This window comes from Macaca nemestrina, chromosome 1 (assembly GCF_043159975.1).
Source record: "Macaca nemestrina isolate mMacNem1 chromosome 1, mMacNem.hap1, whole genome shotgun sequence".
NCBI classification, from domain to species: Eukaryota; Metazoa; Chordata; class Mammalia; order Primates; family Cercopithecidae; genus Macaca; species Macaca nemestrina.
In genome coordinates this window covers 173,033,942-173,054,968 of record NC_092125.1, presented here as the reverse complement: position 1 = coordinate 173,054,968, position 21,027 = coordinate 173,033,942, and positions in this window count along the sequence as shown.

The window sequence follows — 21,027 nt, the reverse complement described above, 5'->3', positions numbered from 1 at the left end:
GTGTGTGAAAGTAATGACAAGCAGATTTGAAATAACAAGACATGAATTTCGGTTGGTGACTGCCCTGACACCAGCTTGGCGAGTTGGGGAAGTCAGTTAAGCAAAAGGCACAGCAATTATGTTACGTGCAAAGCAGAATTTTTTTCTTGTCTTACCGGAAAAGGGAATGAATTCATTTTCTGAGCACCTATGTTCAGGCACTTCACAAGCATTATATTAATTAATTCTTATAACAGTCCTGCTCCGTGTGTATTATTATCCCTACTTTTTCTGACAAGATATCTGGGATCTAATAGTTTAATTTGCCCAGGCTGACAAAATTAGTACCTGCAATTCCCACTACCCTAGACTGTTCTACCTGCCTTAAAAGATCACTGTGAGATAAAATGAAATAAGAGATAAGAACAAACATGTCACACTGTCCAAAAGGTGGGACTACTGGTGAATAGTCCTCAGCTGCGAAGTCAGGAAACCTGACTTTAAAGTTCTTACCTCTCCACTTACTATTAACAAGTGTACAGGCTTGTCAACATCACTTCACTTCTCTGAACCTCAGTTTTCTCAACAATAAATGGGGCACAAGATCACAGGCATCGTGGCCTGCCTTACAGACCATTAGGAGACTCCAGCAAGATCGCAATTGTAAAAACCCTTTGTGCTCTGTAGAACCCTATACAAATGTGTGCTATTATTATTATTGCTATTACCATTATTATTACACCATGTTCTTTGGGCAAGACATTTATGTTAAACTGACACAGCACATAATTGGAGTGCTCAAGTTAAATAAATGAAGTCAGCTGTCTGACTCCTTTAAGATAAATGATGTTATTACAACATAATTGTATAACCCCATATAGCTTACAGCAGCAAAAGGATGTGTATTTCACATGCCCTCCTATAATTACATCCCCATTATAATTTTGCAGTTAGTTGCGATGAGCTCTGGTCATGAAAACATGCCAATTTTGTATGGGATTGAAGTCTGCCTAATTTTAGCAAATTGAGAGTCACACAAAAGAAAAGAGATAAATACTATGTTGTTATTTTTCATTAGAGAATTGCTATATTAAGAGGCTGTGATCCAGCTGTGTTTGTTTAAATAAAAGTGTGATTTGAATACCTCCTACAGCTAATGTTCCTGCCAATGAATAAAAGATAAAAATGCGGCTCTCGTTGGATGGGAGTCTCTGCGTTCTAGCTGACTCGGAGATTTATTGTTCCACATAAGGAAGCTGAAAGCGTGGAGGGCAGACCACACGCAGCGGCCTTTTGTGTATTGTTTCAAGCCGTATCACTAATAGATTTCTTCCACCGAGGCTCCCAGCAATTCAGCTGTGCTCAAATGCTCCACTTAACTGTGAAAAAAAATAATAATAAAATAGTAATTACGCCTAAATGGCAAATGCAGCCCAGCTCAATGCCACAAGGAAGAAAGTAAACAGGAACGAATACCATTCAGAGAAGAAATGCTGTATTTTAGTGTCCTGGTGATAATGGATTTAAGTCTCGTTTTTCTTTCAAACAGACTCCTCTCACTCATATCCCAGTGCCTCTCTTTCCCCTGTGTCTCCCCTAAAAACTAGCAATATTCTCCTGACATTCATTCCCCTCAAGTCAGCCACCTCAGAATGAAAGAAATATGATGTCCAGGCTATAGACAACATATTGCAATTCCAAAGCCTGTGGAGTGATGTTCTAGGAGCGTGGCACACTGGGATATAGGCAGGGTTAAAATCTCCACCCTCAGGCAGATCACAGTCTAATGATGGATGTAAGATATGCGTTCCCCATTCTCCAAACTGCTAACTATCTTTTTGGAAAATGTCATTATCTCACTGCTTGCTCTTGACCACTCAATTCCTGCCGAATTCCACTTTTCATCTTAAAGTAGCCATAGCAGACTTCTTATAGACACACATACACACAGACACATACACACACGTGCATGGACACACAGCATGCTATCTCTTACCTCAGGCCTTTGCAAGCACTGCCTACCTTCTCTACTGACTTTTCTTCCCTCCCTTACTCATGTAGCAGACTCCTACTCATTTTCATGATTTAATTCAAACACCATTTCCCAGAAATCTTCCCTGCTCCACTCCCACGGGTTCTCCAAGTATGGGACGAGCGGACCTCCTCTCTGCTGCAAAGATGCACTGCATAATCGGTCCTGCTGATCCTCAGCTCAGGAGGCTGGACTGGGCTAGAGAGACATGCATTATGTCTTTCCTAACCCCAATCTGGAGCGGAGGGAGCATATTTCTTGCTTTCTCTCTTTTCTCTCCCCACCAATCTTTATCATTCACCAGAATCACAGCCATCGTCAGCAACTGTCACTGATAGGAGTGCATTTTCAGATGAGTTAGAACTAGAATAAGGAGACCTATAGTTGACTGAAATGTTCTGTTTGTTTCTCTGTCTCCCCTATTAAGCTTCTGAGGGTGGGAACTGTGTCATTTCACCCCGGTAACCTCAGGGTCCCTAACATTGACTAGAAATTTATAGATGTGTAGTATGATGGATGGATGGATGGATGGATGGACCGATGGATGGGTGGATGGATGGATAATAAAACATAATTTAGGAAAGGAGACCGGTGACATTTGAAAAGTGAAAACAAGTTGCAATGAAAGCCAAAATGAGGGACAGTTCATTTACACAGGGAAAATAATGGAAGATCCATATGGGAAGAGTGACCGCTGAGGTAAGACTTAAAAGATCTTGTGATTAGGAACTGAGCATCCCAGTCAGAGGGTATAGTGAAAGTAACTACTGAACAAACACACCGGAATCTACACTATTCAAAGGGTCCAGTCACTTTAGAAATCAACACTTTTTTTTTTTTTAGTAATAACCAACCTCTGAGAACTTAAGAAACAATCTTCAAGACATACCTGCATAGATACCGAAAAAAAAAAAAAATCAGTTTCAGATGGTTTTGTTTCGCTGTTTTTATAAAACCCAACTCTGGACTAACTAGCTTGATTTTCCACCTTTCTGTTCTTTCAAAGGCTGAGTACATATGATTCTCATCTACAGTATGTGCTCAATATTGAATGAAGTGACTGAACTAATAAACTCAAAATTACTATCACTGGGGACAATAAAAGTGTCACATCACTTCATCAGAGTCACCACTTCATGGTGAAGAAGAATTGCTTGGTTTGAGGTTGGGGGAGGAGAAGCCCCCCTCATTGACTGCCTAATTCTGTGCACAGTATTTAATCTTGCTGAGCTTCCATTTCCTCTTCTACAAATGACATTAAAAACAGTTGCATCTAAGGCTATTGTTGAAATCAAATGAGACAACTATTAGGTTAAACCACATGAAACTCTCATTTGATAGGTGAAAGAGCAGCAATTTTATGTGGTTCAAGCTAATGGAACAGTGATTAGAATATGATAAATGCTCAATTTATGTTAATAATAAATCTTTATTGTGTATACATGATAAATACTAGTTTAAACTGTATTTATATCATTTAGAAGCAGTTAATCAATAAGTCACTTATTGTCCTAATTGAAAAATAAGTCCCTGCAAATACCCAACTATGTGTTCTGGGAACAGTTTAGAAAACATTGTATCCTATTCATTTCTTGACCTTTTCTGTTGGCATCTGTCAAGGATATTGAAAAGATAGAGTCATGTTCAAAAGCCTTCCTTAATTTTCATCACCAGTTCACCAGTAACTTATAGTTCATCTGTAAAATGACATTGATGATATTTGCTTATAGGTATACTGTAAGGGTAAAAAGAAATTCAAATTTCCAATGCAAAGAAGGTACTCAATGAATAGAAACCTGTGTGATTGCAAAAGACCAAGATCTATAAAAAGAGTAGAGTATTTCAAACACACAAAAAAATGATAGGGAGAAAGTTTATTCAAGAGCAGGTTACAGCCATAGGTATTCTGGCCTCATGTTAAAGTTTTTTTTTTAATTGAAATCCTATGACCTTGCATGTAATTCTAAGGAACTGGTGTGCTGGGGCTGACTTAGTTAAGGCCAAGTGGAGGCCTGAGTGGCTGCTTGTCAGAAGCCATTGACTCTTGAAGGCCCAGGAATGTCAGGGAGTCTGGTTTTTACTGTGAGTCAATTTAAATAACCAGAATGCATAAAGTCTTTAAAAATCTATTCAAACAGTAACTTTCATGACCAAATTAAAAGTACATGTTTTTTCTCTAAGTCTATGGTGTGGGGATCAAAACTAGATGTGAACTACTCAGAAGGATCTGATGAATAGCAGAGGTTTCTCACCTAGAAGTACATGAAGGATGTATTCATTTTTACCATCAGAAATGTTTATTATCCTTATCAGCAATAATAATAAACTAAGTTACAACAACACACTAAAGTGCTTGGCAGACATGGTTTTTATCAAGTGAAAAATACTAATATCCATCCAATAAATCAACTTATTTTGGTTACATTTTGGAATATCTGAGATCTCTCATGTGGGGATTGCAAGAGGATACTGTCAGGAAATGTTCACGTGTGTACACAGGGGCATGCTATAACAATGTTCAGAATGTACACCTGGGGACATCAGTCTCACACACTAAATTTGGAGGGCACATCCTAATGTGATGCTGAAAATAATCACTGAATCTCAAAACGCTTCTTCACTTCGAAGAATTTAGACTGGGAGTGATGTGAGATATCCTAAGGGAATTTCTTGGAGATTATCCTTTCCAAAAAGCAGGGGGCGGGGTGGAGGGGAATCAAAGCAAAGGAAAGAAGGCATTCTAAACTACAGTGTGAGGCATGCAAATGGGAAGAGGGAGGAGGGCTCTCTCAAAACCAACCCTGGGATGTCATGCGGGTTTGGCACCAAGAGACAATACGGGCTGATGACTGACAGTACAGGCTCTTGGGGTCATCTTAACCATGTCCACTGCCAATTCTGCCACTCTGAGACCTTGGACAAATCATCTTACTTCTCTGACCTTTTGTTTTTTCATCTGCTGAGGAGGCTACTAATCTCTGCCTGGTGGGAAGTAAGCAGCACAGAGCCTCAGAGAGTCTTTGGGCGATACATGTGGCTAGCGGGGACCTTCAGTTTGCTCCACCCCTCAAGGAAGACTTTCAGTTGGAAAGGAACAAATAAATGTCAGGCCCCTTCCCAAGGTGTCAGGTACCCAGGCACCTTTCCAGTGGAGCTCTCTGGTTCCAAAGAGAAAGGGAAAGAACGCTACATGGGTAGATTCTTGAGATTTTGAGCACGGGAGCAGGCTGAGCTTGGAGGAGATGAACTTGATCTGGGAGTGATGGTTGGCTTGGAAAGCTCCCAGCCCCTGGCCTGGCCTGGCTGAGGCTGTGGCACTGAGCAGACTAATCAGCTCCAGGCTGTGGTGCGATTGCTGCAATATTGGGGGAAATGATAGATTTTCTTCTATCGGAAGTCTGAAATCAATTTAGCATGAGATTTTGGTCATCTGAGAAAGAGTCCAAATGAGAACCAGGAAAAGTTGAACATGAACATATCTTTTCAATATCCTTGACAGATGCCAACAGAAAAAGTTAAGAAATGAATAGGATACAATGTTTTCTAAACTGTTCCCAGAACACATAGTTGAGGTATTCGCAGGGATTCCACCAAAAAAAAAAAAAAAAAAAAAAAAAAAGTGTTCTATGTTCACATAAATCTAGAAACTGCTATATACTATATTTATATTCATCTAATACATGTAATTATATTCATGTGATGTATATATTAATTATATTCATCTAATAATTCCCATTAGTAAATCAAATGCTCTGAGAAAGCCTGTAATAAAAAAGGTTTTATTTTGTTCAATCTTGTTTTTAACCCCTGTGTTCGAGTGTGGTTTTATTTTGTTTTCTTTTTAGAACACAGTACGTATGAACACCTCTCAAAACACCAGTGCTCTTACGAAGTCAAGTGGAGAAGGATAGAGGATAAAAAAAGATCATGTCAATTAACTATTTCTACATGCGTCTTCCAGGGTCCTGACTAATCCCTCCCAATGTGAGGATGACTCCCATGAGGCACCCTTGTCATTTTCTTCAACAGGAAGACTTACCTCTTGAAAACCTTCTTTAAATTAGTTTTTGCCACCAGTTCAAGTTAGGAGGCTTCCCCTGTACTCTCAGAGCCCTCAGGTTTAGTACATGTGACAACATATTCAAATCTTTTAGAGTCTGTTGTTTCTATTAAGCTGTGAATTCCTTAATGTCACACTTGTGTCGAGATCCCAGTGACTATTCAAATACCCACCAAACATCCTTCACATGATTGTTAAAACTTTGCTAAGCTAAACTTCAAAGGTTGGGCAAAAACCTGCGTGCTCAGTGTGAAAGTCAAAGCAATTCTGAGAGTTTCTCTCCATAGGTAATTGCTTATTCTGAGGTTGGTTGCCTGCACAGAATTGGAGAATCTTACAAGAAGAGGAAGCTGGAAACTTAGCTTACTTAGCTTCTTGCCTTCCAATTGAGAGACTCATCCATGGTATATTAACAGCCAACAAGAAACTTCATTCCATTAGGTTAGTGCAAAAGTAACTGCTGTTTTTCCCATTAAAGATTTTATCTCAACAGTAGGTTCAGGATGTGTCCAGGTTACTTCAATCCCACCACCTGTGTTCTGGTTCCAGCATTTAATACCTCTCACGAGTGACATTACATAGGCATCTACGCTGTTCTTTCTTCCTTTATCCACCTTACACAAGATTTGTTACTTTTCTTATCAACAATGGGTACCACTTCTATTGCAAACCATGAGATGAATATTTACCTTGTAATATTATATAATATTTCTCACTCTCCAAAAATTACTTCATAGAACCTCATGTCAGCAAATAAAGTCCAAAATCTCATATCCTATAATTCAGGATCATCTGAAAACTGACCCATATTTTATATCGGTTGCAAAACTGAGGTTGATAGTTTTGGCGGTTATGTTATTACATCTTTGTCTAAGGACTAAAATAATAAATTTTACCATAATTTAGTTTCTGAATATATTTGCTTTATTAGAAAGCAATCTAATATGCTTTGATTTTTTACTAAGCTGCTAAGCAAATTCAAATATATTGCACAGGTGTTACATTTGTTGAGCTCAGATATCCAGAAGTATCAATTTCTGCTACTTCACTCAAACATATTCAGTTCCGAAGTATCCCTAAATGTCTCTACCTTAACTGTATCTTTACTAATGAATTGTATTGATATGTAATTTATATATAATAATACACATCCATAAGTGTACAGTTTGATGAGGTTTGACATATGTATACCTCAGATAGCCATTGCAGTAATGAAGAAATATGATGTGTCCCTCAAAAAGTGTCCTCATGCCTTTTAATAGTCAATTCCACCCTCCCTTTGTCTTTGGCAACTACTGATCTTATTTCCACCACTATAGATTAATTTGACTTTTCTAGAATTTTGTGTAAATAAAATATTCGACATATACTCTTTTGTGTCTGGCTTTTTTCACTTAGAATAATGTTTTTGAGATTCATTCATACAATGCACTTAAAAGTATTTCATCCTTTTATTAATAATTGCTGGGTAGTGTTCCATTGTGTGACTATGTCAAAAAACTGTTTATTCAGTGAATATATCAAAAAATTGTGTATTCAATCTCCCATTGAAGGGAATTTGGGTTGTTTCTACCTGGGAACAATTACCATTAAACCTGCAATGAACATTTCCTTACACAATGTGTGAGGACATGTGTTTTCATTTTTTATGTCTTTTGGTTAAATAATTGGAAGTGGAAATGCTGGGTTCTGTGGTTGGTAGGTGTTCAATTTCATAAGAAGCTGCCGAACTGTTTTTTCAAGTGGTTGTGACTTTTTTCTTTTTTTTTTTTTTTAAATGGAGTCTCGCTCTGTCACCCAGGCTGGAGTGAAGTGGCACAATCTCAGCTCACTGCAAGCTCCGCCTCCCACGTTCACGCCATTCTCCTGCCTCAGCCTCCCAGGTAGCTGGGGCTACAGGCACCCGCCACCACGCCGGGCTAATTTTTTTGTGTTTTTAGTAGAGACGCGGTTTCACCTTGTTAGCCAGGATGGTCTCGATCTCCTGACCTCGTGATCCGCCCGCCTCGGCCTCCCAAAGCGCTGGGAGTACAGGCGTGAGCCACCGTGACCGGCAGGTTGTGACTTTTTACATATATGTCAGCAATGTATAAGATATTCAGTTCCAAATTCTTACCAACACATGGTTTTGCAGTGTTTTAAATGTTAGGCATTCTAATGAATATGTAATAGTATCTCATTTTGATTTTAAATTGTGTTTTCCTGGTGATTAATGATGTTGATCATCTTTATGCTTATTGGCTATGTATATACCTTTCTTGATGAACGCTTCATGTACACTTAAAACTTTTGCCTATTTTTGAGTTGTCTGTCTCTCTATCATTTGTCGAAGTTTATTATGTGTTTTGCATGCCAGTCCTTTACTGGACATATTTATTATTAATACTTTTCCCAATTTTTACTTGCCTTTTCATTTTCTTAAGTGTCTTCAAAGAGCACTGGTTTTCAATTTTGATAAAGATTATGTTTTTTTTCTTTTATGGTTTTAAACTTTTTGAGCCCTAATTTAAAAATATTTTCCACTTCAAATTTGCAAAAATGTCTTCTACATTTTCTTCTGGAAGTTTTAAAGTTGTAACTGTTACATTTAAGTCTATGATCTACTATCAGTTAATTTTTGTGTAGTGTGTTAGGTCAGAGTCAAAGTTGTTGCTTCTCCCACAATATGAACATCTAGTTCCTCCAGCATGTTTTGCAAAAATGACTCTCATTTCTCCAATCGATTGCTTTACGACTTTTGTCACAAATGAATTAATATAAAGGGCACATCTATTTCTGGACTCTCTACTCTGTTTCACTGATGTAATTGCTCTCCTTACAAGATTATCACACTGTCTAGATCACTGAAACTTTATAATTAGTCTTGACATAAGGACCGTGCATCTTCCAACTTTTTTTTTTTTAAATTGTTTTGGCTGTTCTAGGCCCCTTTGTATTTTCATGTAAATATTAGAATCTTATCGATTTCTCTATTTTAAAACATCTGATGATATTTTGGTTAGTATTGAGTTGAATCTCTCGATCATTTTTGAGAGAAATGGCTTCTTATAAAACTTTAAAGATGTTGTTTTCCTGTCTTCTCATTTACAGTGTCTCTGATGAGGAATATGCTTTCATCTTTAACTTTTTTTCCTTTGTATATGTCTGGTTTTTTTATCTGATTGCTTTAAATTTTTCTCTTTATCACTGATTTTGAGCAATTTGATTATGATATATCTTGGAGTAATTTTCCTCATATTTTTTGTACTTGATATCCATCGATCTTCTTGATTCTGTGTATTTATAATATTCATCAAATTGAAACCATTTTGGTGATTACATCTTCAAATACAATCAAATGTAATTATATTTTGTCTGTCCTTCCCCTCTCTTACTCTTCAAGGACTCCAACTATATCTATGTTAGGCTACTAGCAGTTGTTCCATGCTTATTGATTTATTTTTTCATTTTTAAAAACTATGTTTTCTCCCTATGTTTCATTTTTTCTAGTTTCTATTGCTAGGTCTTCAAGTTCACTAACCTCTTGTTCTGCAATGTCTCATGTACCATTAATCCTCTCAGATGTATTTTTCATATCACACATTATAGTTTGCATCTCTAACAGTTTGATTTGGGCTTTTTTATTTCTTCCATGTCTCTGCTTAACTTTTTGAATGTATGAAATACATTTATAACTGCATTAATACATTTGCCTGCTAATTCTACACCATTTTTAGTTCTAGGTCAGTATCAACTGATTGATTTTCTTTGCTTCATTATGGGCCATCTTTTTCTTGTTCATTCCATGCCTGATATTTTAAAATTTAAAACCAAATATTGTGAATTTTACTCTGTTTCGTGTTGGATACTTTTTGTATTGATGAGTTTCTTCTTGGATGCAGTTACATTCATTGGAAACAATTTGATCCTTTCAGACCTGGCCTTTGAGATTTGTTAGGTGGGATTGGAACAGTGCTCAGGATGGGGCTCTTCATTCCCCACCACTGAGTCAAATTTTTGGATAATTTACCTAATTTCCAGTGAATCATGAGATTTTCCAGTCTGACTGGCAGAAACAGTCACTTACTTCAGCTCCGTGTGAGTGCAAGGCACTATTCCTTCTATTCTTTTGGGTGTTGTTACCCCTAACCTCAGGTAGATTCCCTGTAAACATTAGTTTCATACTATGTTGAATGCTTAAGTGGAATTTTCTGCAAATCTCTGGAGTTTATCTCTGTGCAGCTCTCTCCTTTCTCTCCTCTCTGACTGGCAAATTCCAAGTGCCTTTATATCCCTAGACTCTAAGCTCCGTCTCCTCAACTCAAGGGGTCCAACAGTCTCCGTGAGGATTCCTGCTCCCTATGCAATGGCCTGGAAACTCTCTCAAGGCGGTTAGATGCAACAATAATGAGGTTCACTTAATTTGCTCCCTGTCTTTCTTGAAAATCCTTGGGATTTTTTTCTCTTTGTTTTAAAGGGTTTTTGTTTGTTCCTTTCTTTCTGGTTTGTTCGAGGTGGGAGAGTGAATCTAGTCCCTGTTATTACACCTTGATGAGCAGTGGAAGTCTATCTCTGTTCATTAGCTAACCTTTTTCCTCCCTGCAGTTCCACTTGAATACTTCAAGTTTATTCACCTTCCTTCTACATTTTCCCATTTACTCTTTAATTCCATTTCATAAACTTCTTTATTTCAGACATTACCTTTTCACTTCTTGAAGTTTTATTTTATTCTTTTTATGTCTATCATCCATTTCTTCATGTTATTCATGTTTTTAAGTCCTCGAGCAGATTTTAATATTTAACAATTTAAAATAAAAGTTGTATTAAGATTCATGTCTATCATTTCTGGTTCTGTTTCTATTGACTAATTTTTCTTCTGATTACCAAAACTTGCTCTTTCATCGCATGCCTAGAATATTTTGTATTGGATTCTGGATTATGAATGTTTGGATTTTGGCATTATCTTTTCATAGTCTTGAAGACTGTTTTGGCTTAAAGTAGTTATTGAAAATCACTTTAATCCTTTCAAATCTTATTTTAAATATTGCTAGGGATAATGTATCTCTTACTATTACTGTTATTCTATTAGCCTTCTGAGGTCTCAGTCTCTACTGATAATTGTCGTGTATTCAGCAAAGTCTTTCTACTCTAGCCAAACATCATTCAAACATCTCCCAGTCCAGTGTAAGATATTGGGATTGTTTAAATTATGTTTTAGTCGTGTTTGATTTTGGTCAACCTTGTGAAATAGTACTCTATTACTGAATAGATTAGAATACAGCCAAAGTCTCAAGGGTACCTACATGCACATTTCTGGAACTTTTCTGTACATGGCTCTCTCCAAACGACTAGCGAATTCCTGCTACTCCTACCTTCCCAAACTCACAGCCATGTATCTCCAGCTCAATGAGAATGCCATGCTCTGTGTGGGAGCCTCCTCCCTGCACTGCAGTCCTGAACATTCTTCCAGAACAATGATAGAACTCACCTCATTGTTCCCCTTCTCTAAAAGATTACCTTCCCTCAATGCCTGTTGTCCAATATGTGAAAAATTATGTCATGTATTTTATCCAGTTCCCTCCTTGTTTTCTGTGGAAAAGCAAATCTACTGTCAGTTACCCCATCATGGCGGATCATGGAAGTCCTCTTGTGTCTCCTCTCAGCACTTAAAGATGTTATTCTATTATCTTCCAATGTACATGGTTTTTGAATGCTCTGCCATAATTCTTATTTTTTGTTTCTCCCTATGTAATATGACTATTTTTCTCTAACTTCAGTATTTTCCCATTTTCCTTTGTTTTCAGCAGTTTGAATATGACATGCCAAGGTGTTTTCTTTTGAGGTGGGAAATTGTTTTGTTTTGTTTATCTTGCTTGTTTTAAAGTGGGGGCTGGTTTGTCAGAAGGTTTGCTTTTCGGTGTCTACCTCACCCTCATATTTTGATTTTCTCCATACACTGCACCTTATATAGAGTCTATCTCTTACACACCAGTTGTTTACTTAGTGTTTTTTAGTCTAGCAGTTTGGGGTGGTAGTCATGCTCTTCTATTCTGGTAAACTCTCATTCTTAGGCAAGTATTAGGTTCCTGGGTGTAGATATGAGCTTAACACATATTCCTGATCCTCCATCATTTGTGTTTTTATCCATATGCTACCAAAAATATTTTCAAGAGAAAACTAGCATTATTAGATCCTAGCTATGTGACCTTAAGCAAAGGCATCATTTCTCTGGACCTCAGTTTTTTAAATGTAAAGTATAGATAGTAAAACTAAAGAGATTAAACATTGTAAAAATAAAAATTAAAAAAGGGCAGGTATGGTGGCTCACACCTGTAATCTCAAACCTTTGGGAGGCCAAGGCAGGAGGATTGTTTGAGGCCAGGAGTTCAAGACCAACCTGGGAAACATAACAAGACCCCATCTCAACAAAAACAGTTTAATTAGTTTATTAGCCAATTAGCTGGGCATGGTGGCATGCACCTATAGTTCTAGCTATTTGGGAAGTATATTAGTCTGTTCTCATACTGCTATGAAGAAATATCTAAGACTGGATAATTTATAAAGAAAAAAGGGGTTTAATGGACTCACAATTCCACATGGCTGGGGAGAAAGGCTTCACAATCATGGCAGAAAGTGAAGGAGGAGCAAAGACATGCCTTATAGGGCATCAGGCAAGAAAGTATGTTCAGGGGAACTACCCTTTATAAAACCATCAGATCTCATGAGACATATTCACTATGATGAGAACAGCAGGGAAAAAAAACTCTCCCCTATGATTCAATTACCTCCCACCGGGTCCCTCCCATGACACATGGGGATAATGGGAGTTACAGTTCAAGATGAGATTTGGGTGGAGACACAGCCAAGTCGTATCAGGAAGCTAAGGCAGGAGGATCACTTGAGCCCAGGAGGTCGAAGCTACAGTGAACTACGATCATGACACTGCACTCTGGCCTGGGTGACAGAGACCCTGTCTTTTAAAAGAAAAAGCAACTATGTCTGTGACATAGTGTTATATATATATATGTTCTGATTAACTTACTAATAATAGCATGAGAATGGATGCATTGGAGCTTTTATTAATCAGGCAAAAGTTTTACACGCAAAACTCAGCTTTTGGGAAAATAATCTATTTCATCAGTTACTATCCAGAATGAAGATGAAGAATAGATGTTCATCTCTCAGATATGAACGTGTGTCAGAACATAAGGAGTTGAAAACAGAAACATATTAGGTAATGGATGAAGGGAATAGAGTCAAGAGGAGCCTTGGGAGAATGAAGTAACTTTACTAACTATAAATAGCATTCAGTGAAATTAAGTAACTAGAAGATGCAGTGAGATGACATGTCAGACTAAGAAAACCCTCAGAGGTCAGGCAATGCTGAGTTTAAATCCAGTATCTTCTATTTATAAGATATCATAATTTGGGAAAACTATTTAATCACTCTAAACCTTCATGTTTTTATCTGCAACATGGCAATAATAATGCCTTTCTCACAGATTTGTTCCAAGGATTAAATGAGATAATATATGTGAAAGAGCCTGAGAGATAAGAGGAGACTCTGTTTGTTCAGAAAACACATATAGTTGGGCCCAGACCCAGTCATCACTGGCAGTCAAGCATAGACAGAAGCAGCCTCATGGACACTCTGCCTCAGCAAGTAAAAAATAAATAAATAAATACAAATAAATAAATAAACAGCACGTCTACTAACCAAAGAGAAAGCTATCTACAAGGAAACAGTAACACGAGCCAAGGGAACACAGAGCCAAAACTCAGAAATCTAGGAGAGAGATGCCAAACCGGAAGCTCAGATGCCAAGATTAGGAGGCAAGGGTAAAAGTCAGGTAGCACCATACAAGTGTGTAGGAACAGAAATAGCCAGATTTGATGTTAAACAACACAGTGTGTCTGAAGCAAGTGGGGTGGGACTGTAGAAGGAATTCCAATCCAAGTTATTTCTGAGGAGACTTCCAACTTTAGATTTTTAGAATTCCATGGTTTTGCTTAAATATTTCTCATTACTAGCTCCCAGTTCTAGCCTTGGAGGCAGCATGCAAATTCCTGTGTCTTAGCAAACGCTTACTGGATAGCTCTCAGCATCATGACTTTGGCTAAGTTACTTGTAAAGGACACTTGACACTCCTTTAATGACTTATTATCTATCCCCCTTCCTATGTTTGGAGTGTTCCCCATCTTATAAATATTGAATGAGGCAGAGCCTAGTTCTTACCATAGAAGCTAAAGAAATTGATGTTGCTTCAGGATAAACAGCTAATGCATGTGGGGTTTAATACCTAGGTGATGGGTTGATAGGTGCAGCAAACCACCATGACACATGTTTACTTATGTAACAAACCTGCACATCCCGCACATGTATCACAGAACTTAAAATTAAATTAAATTGATTTTTAAAAAAGAAGTTGATGCTGCTTTTGCACCCTCCACAACAGACAGGGCTCAGCCACTTGAATCTGCTGATCAGCAGCATCCACATGGGCTTTGAGCTGAAAGCTCGTAATCCAAAGAAGCAGGGCCAGGAATAATCCTCTTCTGTAGAAGTTACCATTGCAAGATAGTGTTCAAACTTTAACGTTGGCCTCCAGCATCCGCCATGATTGTTAGTTCTATGGTGGCAGCATCGAAACTTTCTCTCTGACCCAGGTTTCTGAGGTAGATTTTGGGTAGTGTTTTGCTGAGCAAATGCCAAACCTGATTCTCCAATCAACCTGATAATTATTTTAATAAATTCTCTGTTTTGAATCACACAAAGTCAGTTTCTTCAGTGCTGTGATTACATTACTCTTTAGCACCAGTTACCTCATCTATAAAATGGGAGAATACTAATTTCTGCCAATAGAAAGCTATGATAATTTACACCGAGGAAGGCATATAAAATGTTTGAGGAAGATCCTGAAATACAGTTTTGTTTTGTCAGTATTAGCTATTATTTAGGTTTTTGTGCTTTACAGGGAAATTTGACAAATCCTGTTTTGAAAGCTCACAATAACTCACAAGATACTAATTGTACTAATCTGGGAACTCAGGTCCATTAATATTAAGCATACAGAATGAACAAAATGAGAGGTACTGGGGAAATTTCTAGGCAAAACTGCCGTTAAGATGGCTTATGAAACAGTGGGGATCATTAAAACCAGTGAAAGAAACTGAATGAAACTGAGAAGAGAGTACCAAATTCTTAGTAACTCTAATGTTTAAAGGTTTAGTAGAGATGTTAACAAGAAACACTGAAAACAAAAGGACAAAAAATTAGGAAAAATTGAGATTGGCCAAAAAGCCAAAAGAAAATCATATTTCCAGAATGAATTGGTCATTTATTCTTAGTTTCCAATTCTTGTCCATTTTCCTTCTAAAGGAAGAAGAAATATATAGGGCTGGGAGGAATATCAATAAAATAAAGGTGTAAAAGAGGAAAATGGGCTATGCTGACAAAGAAGGCAACTGACACCTGTGTTTGGTAGTTCCTAAGCAGAGTATCCCACCATTCAATATAAAGTACCCAAGTGGAGACTGCCCCAGGTATATGAGAAAGAATCAATATCATGCGATATCATAGCTGGGGAGGTAGCTACAGGAATCTCCAGAGACAGTATTATACTTGAAGTCAAAGTAAAGAATTATTCAGAATCTGGTTACCACATCTTTCAAAATATGATCCTGGTTTATCATTTTTGGCGGTCAGGAACAACATCCAAACTCAAAAATGAAGCCAAAAAAGGGATGTCTGGTCACTAACCAAGGAGGTTGAGTGTCAAGCCAGGGCTCACACATAGCATGGACCTGGAGCAAAAAGGAGGAAACCAACATAAACACGCCATCAAACACACAGACAACAAACAGCTATTGGTACAGGGCCAAGGCATATAAACAAGTTAGGTAACTGCCAGTGTCTCAGTGAGCACACATTACCAAGAGCCACCCCCATCCACGCTGTAGGAGAGGATTTGTGGGAACAGAAGAGCAAGGAGAAGAGGCTTCTGCTGTACTCAGAGAAACTGATTTCATGAACCTACAGGTGAGCACTTTCAAGGATCCCAACTGATGAGGTCTGGAGAGAGGGAAGGAAGAAGGGAAGAAAAGAAGGGAAGTAAAGGGTAAGGTAAAGACACTTGGAGAGTAAAAGAACTGGAAGAAGAATGTGAAAGGAAAAAAAGAAACAGGAAGAAGAATTTGGAAGAACAAAAGGAAACAGGAAAAGGAATGAAGAAGGCAGGTGGAAGTGAGAGAGAGAATGAAAGAGAAAATTAGGAAGAGAAGATCTATGTGTTAAAGCAGGAAGAACACGATTAAATATTAGAGGAGACGGTACAAGAAAGAAGGTTTGAAGTATATGTAAACTGTAGTTCAATTATTTGAGATCAGCCATAACACAGGGGGGAAAAATCACATCAGGTTTTAACCACCATAAGTACCAAATAGTTATGCTTCCTGCATTTATAAACAGATATCTTTTGGCAAGTGAATCAAAAAGGCCTCTACAAGATGTGCAATTCTGGGCTTCAATCCATTCACTCTGTGAATTAATTGACTTTATTTGAACTCTACTGTTTTCAGTTGGAGAATTCACTGTGAACATGTTGTACATATCTCAAATATCAAATAGCAAATGCACTGCAGCCAGATTCTGAAACAGAGCCAGAAATTGTTTATTAATCAGACAGGGGTTTCTCCATGATTAGGAAAGACAACTAAGAGATAAATAAATAAAATAAACAGCTAAACTCTGGAATGTCTTCCACATTTCTCCTTTCACTTTGGAAGCAAAAGCTCCACTGGAAATCAAGTAATTGTACTCACTAGGGGCAGGGGGTGATACATGACACCTGCTTTCAAAGCAACATTTGCCCCTAAACCTCATTTCCAATCTGTTTTTCATATATTACCCAAAATACTAATTTGCCAGCAATATATTCATAAATCCAGTTGTTTTTCTTCTCTTACAACACCAATAGTGTTACATTTTAATCTTTTATTGCAAATAAAAAGTTTCTTTGAGCTGACAAGCCCAGGAAGTGAATATTCTAGTTAATTTCTAAAGCTATTACATTAAAACTTTAAAGCACATAGTGTTCTAACCAGAATTTATCAGAGCTAGCAAAAGATAAATGATCTGGGTCTCTTAATCAAATAAATCAGTTACATAGATACATAGATGATTGATAGATAGATAGATAGATAGATAGATAGATAGATAGATAGATAGATAATAAAGATAGATAATAGACAGATCACGCTGGATAATAGCCATAGCCAAAGGCAAACCACAGGTCTAGTCTTGGCCACCTGCCACTGCTACTGGAACTGTGATGAATCTGACTCTATGAATGTTTCCTCTGTCTCTGTTTTATGTTCTCAGATCCAAGATCTTCTAATTATTTTTTCATCTCCTTTTCATGACCAGTCCATGGACTAGGCAACACAGCACAGGGTCACTGCGTTCAGAAAAGAGCAGTGCTTGGAAGATTCCCTAACGATAAGGGTCCCTACAAAAAGAAGGAGAGGTCAGCAAATAGGAAATGGTTAAGCCTGGATTGCAACCCCAGAGGCTGTCCTCCTCACTAATAGGTAATTTGAAAATCACAAGCAGGGGTCCAGATGTCAACCTTCTTCTACATACACATTGGTGACTAAAGTAACAGAGAGTCTCAAGGAAATGTTAGTTCATCGGGGGAAATGATGAGATATTGAGAAAGATATATAAAAGGAAAGAAATACTAAAAATTGAACAATGTATAGCAGTGGCAGCAGAATAAAGGAAGCAAATAGAACAATAATTATTAAATGTATTATTAAATATTTATACAGAGAAAGAAAGAGACATTATAGAGAGCATAATGAATGAACAAATCAGGAATAAGCAAATATAGAACATAATTACTTGGATTTATTGGTAATAAGAACATCCATTACTATAATAGAAAAAATGGATAGGCTGAATTACAGAATATAGTGCCAAAGTTAGTTAGTGGGTCAAAGATCCATGCAAAGAATTATCACTTGGAGGTATTAAGAAAGTTCAAATAAGAACAATGAATAAAAAGTTTTATAGAAGAGATATGTAGAAGGGTCAATATTTAATATTAATCCCAAATGACATAAGTAAAAGTAAAAAAAAATGTATTTGATGAATAGTCACCAATAACTTGCCAAAATGAAAAGATTTATGACACTTCAAATTCAAAAGGATCTAGAGTGCAGCACAGGATAGATTTCTTTAAGCCCTACATCTACCAAAAACAATTTTTAAAGCACTCAAGACTCAAAGATAAATTTTTTAAATATTAATTCCAGAATATTAAAACAATTTCCTAAAACAGGTGAAGAATCATATTAATATCAAATTCTAAATAGCTACACTAAATACGAGGAGGAAATGACATAAAATTTTTGTTTTGAAGGAAAAGACCTTGAGTCAACTTGAATATCTAGTTGAATTATAATTTATATATGAGAGTAAACATTACCCAACTTTTGAACTAGTTAAAAAAAAATCTTGATAAAGGGAATCAAAATAAAAAGGAGAAGGGAGAGGAACATTAAGAGAAAAGAAAGAGATATAAAAAATATGTCAATTGACATATAAAAATAACATAGTAGAAATAAGTATCGATGCTATTTATAATTAAAATAGTTTACTCCAAGGATACATATTTCCATAATAGTTTTATAAAAAATTCAGCAATGTCGAATATAAGAGACTTGAACTGAGAAAAAACTAAATGATTGAAAATAAACAGATATACCAAACAAATATTGAAAAACAGAATGCTAGAGCTTCAACTTTCATATGAGGCAAAATAGAACTTAAAAACAAACAAAAACACTATGAGGTATAAGTAATAATTCACAGAGTAGGAATATATAATAAATCATGAACACATATGCACCTAATAACATATTTTCAGAATATATAAAGCAACAATTTACATGATGATACAGCAGATAAATTAAAATTTTAGTTGGAAATGTTAATGTTTTTATCACAGATGCTGAAAAATGAAGTAGACAAAAATGCAAACATTATAGACAATTTGAAACATAAACAAAGCTTTACACTGATTAAAGGTTATGTTTTTTTCAAATGTGCTTGGAAAGTTTATAAATTCAGCCAAATATTAAAGTCTCAGCAAAAACAGAAAATGTATATTATGTAAACTATGTTATCTAATTGTTATACTATAATATCACAAATAAATTACAAAAGGATAATTTTGAAATTCCATGTGTCCAATTATTAAAATAATACTACTAAATCATACCCAGGTAAAAATTAAGTCAGAAAGGAAATTAGTAAAATTTAGATCTGAAAGACAATAAAAAAGCCAAATGACAAAATTTGTGAGTTACAGCTATAGCAATATTTAAAATAAAAATTATAAATGCATTTATTTTAAAAATAAGGAAGATTAAAAACAAATGAACTAAGCATTTGATTTTTAAAATGTATAAGAGGATTATCAGAGTAAACACAAAGAAAAAGAAGAATGGAAGTAAGAACAGAAATAACACACAGGAAAGAAAGAAAAAAAGGAATAAATACATATATAACAGAAATTTTTATGAAACAACCATACTTCTGAAATCCTGTATAAAACTGATGTATTTTTAGAAAAATATAAAGTGCCAAGACTGGCACATGAAAAATTAAAAAATTTAAATGGATTGGTAACCTTTTTTTTAATGAAATGGTAACCAAACCTTCTGCTATTCTAACAATTCATGAACCTAGACAATTTTCCAGATAACACAATAAAATAGTATTTTAAAGACATTTTTTAAGATTTTATTTTTTAAGAAATAAATGTTCTAATTTAAACAAGTTGTTTTTTTAAAAAGAAAATTTTAAAGGTGAAAGTACCCTATTCACTTTATTTTTAATATATACTTGATACCAAAACCAGATGGCAATGTGAGAAAATAAAAATATAAGCCAATTTTAATTTTTAAAATAGATGCAATATTCACACAAAAATTGGCACAAAAATGTTTATACCAACTTTATTCATAATTACCAAAACTGGAAGCAACCAAGATATCCTTCAATAGGTAAATGGATAAACATACTATTATTATACACTCATACAATGGAATGCTAGTCAGTGACAGAAAGGAACAGTTTATTAATCCATACAACAACATCAGTGATTCTTACATACATATTCCTAAATGAATGCAGCCAGTCTGTAAGACTCCATACTGCATGATTCCATTTATATGACACTCCAGAAAAGGCAAACTGATGTATAAAAAAAACAAATCAATGGATACCAGGGATTTCTGGAAGGGAACAGTTGACTAGGGGAAGCACAGGGATTTTTTTAGGGCAGGGAAACTGTACAATATTTAACCATAGTGGCGGATTCATACCACCATACATTTGCTGAAACCCCAAAATAGATTTTAACAGCCCAAAAAATAAGCCTTATTTTTAAAAAATTAATTAAAGCATTGGGGGATCACAGGATGAAATTTAGACAGAGACGAAAGTATCTAATTGTAATACAGATGTATGACATAACCTCACTGAACAGAGTGACCAAATAATAATAATAATAATAATAATACTGACCTAAGTAACTTTAGAAATGATTGGGAAGGATAAGACTACAAACGCAAGCACTATCCTCTAGTTAGCCAAGTTGTTTCTCACAGAAGAATGGGTTAACAATTCTAAAACGACTGTACATATACACTAGGATTAAACAAATTAGTACAACAATGTTGGATGCCGGAACCAGGTTTATCACTGTTGGAGAGTGACATAACAGGCTAGCATAGGCAGAAGACTATAATGAATCATGTGGGCTGGGTGAGGGTTGGAGATATCACTATGAGCTCATGTTTAGCTTAATACTAATATAGATAGAAATAATTATAGAGATAGAAATACACACACACGTACACACACACACACACAGTTTAATATACCTATATGTATTTCTTCACTGTCTGT